Source organism: Octodon degus, unplaced genomic scaffold (genome assembly GCF_000260255.1).
Source record: "Octodon degus isolate 3935 unplaced genomic scaffold, OctDeg1.0 scaffold00372, whole genome shotgun sequence".
Classification (NCBI taxonomy): domain Eukaryota; kingdom Metazoa; phylum Chordata; class Mammalia; order Rodentia; family Octodontidae; genus Octodon; species Octodon degus.
The window spans coordinates 331,128-333,048 of NW_004524948.1; positions in this window are offsets into that span (position 1 = coordinate 331,128).

Consider the following 1,921-nt stretch of genomic DNA (forward strand, 5'->3'; position numbering starts at 1 on the left):
GGGGCAGGCTGGCATGTGGTGCTGGGGGATTCAACCGCGGTCCCTGTGCTTTGTTTAGCTTAGTTTGTTCTAAGTAGGTGCTTTAGACCACTGAGCCATCTCACCAGCCCCTGCTGAGCTATTTGGATGGCCCCTCAATGGTTTAACAGAAATGTTAAGCTTAATAATGTGAACAGTGCTGTTATTTTATTCTAATTTTACTCTATTTTTAGATTAAGATTTTTTTAAGATGGGTTATTATGATTACAGTGCTTTTAAATTTTGTTTTTTTAATTTTATGTATTTAGTACAGGGTCTCACTATGCAACTCAGACTCATAGTGATCCTTGTGTTTTAGTCTTCCCAGAGCTGGGAGTACAGGCATGCGCCACAACACCAGGTCTCAGTGGCTGGCTCAGTGCACCCAGGGCAAGGTCGGCATGGGATGTGATGCCGGGGATTGAACCCAGATCTTTCCATTTGCCAGTCAGGGACTTAAGACCACGGAGCTATCTCTCTAGCCCAAGTACTTTTAAAATTTTGAATGTTTCTTTTAAAGAGTATTTTGTGCTATGCAAAATGTGTATACACATTTGAGTTTTGTGGTTACAGATTGGATATTTCTATTCTTTTACTACCAACTTAGCTGTATCTTGAGATATGCATATCTCCTACACCAAACTAAATTTTGATTTAAGCCTGTGTCAATCTCAGATTTTTTGAACTACTTAATAAATATGCTTGGGTTGAAATTTTCTATTATATATTTTTTACTATGTCCACATTATTTTGCTATATTGCTATTATATTTTCCTTTAAATATTTTTTAACTTTATTTATTTATTTATTATTTGGTACAGGGTCTCGCTACACAGCTGGGACTCAATAGTGATCCTCCTGCCTCAGCCTTCCAGCACTGGGATTACAGGCGTGCACCACCATGCCTGGTTTCAGTGGCCAGCAAGGCATGCCTGGGGTTCCAGGGCTGGTATGACATGCAGTACCGAGGATCGAACCCGAGTCCTTGTGCTTGCCAGGCAGGTGGGTAGATGGCTAAGCTATCTCCACAGCTCCTAAATATTTTCCATTGTAATATTTTATTATTTTTAATGATTTTTGTGATATCTCTTAGTAATACTGTCTCAGTGGTTGCTCAAGAGCTTTTCTATTGAAGAACAAGAACTAGATATATTTATAGGGTACGATGTAATTATTTTGACACAGCTAAATATGGCATAATAATTAAAGTACCCTGTTCAATATATTCATCACCTCATCGGCAGGTGCACACAATTTTATCCCATAGAAATTTTTAAATATGCCATACATTATTGTCAACTATGGTAACCACAGAATGCAATGGATTACAGAGATTTAATCCTCCTCCTGAAAACACTATACACTTTCAGTACTATCTCCCATTTACCTAGCCTTACTAAAGCTTGGGTGCTAGCAACTACCAACCCACTGATTCTCAGGCTTTATTACATCTCACATATATGTGATTATTAAGCAGTACTACTTTTCCTGGCTGATTTCTTTAACATAATAAACTCTGTTTATCTATGTTGTTGAAAACGATCAAATGTTCTTCCTCAAGGCTGCATACTACACATTTTGTATATTCACGCCAAATTTTCTTAATCTATTTATCTGTTGATTCTATATTATGGCTATTGTGAATAATGTTTAAATGAATGTGGAGTTACAGGATATACTTAATATACTGATTCCAGTGCATTTCAAGATGTGTATCCAGAATTGGATTGTTAGATGATACGGTAATTGTATTTTTAATTTCTATACAAAAATTGCTGCTTTAAAAATGGTTTTATTGGGCTGGTGAGATGGCTCAGTGGTCTAAAGCACCTACTTAGAACAAGCTTAGCAAAAAAGCACAGGGACCATGGTTCAATCCCCCAGCACCACATGCCAGCCAGCC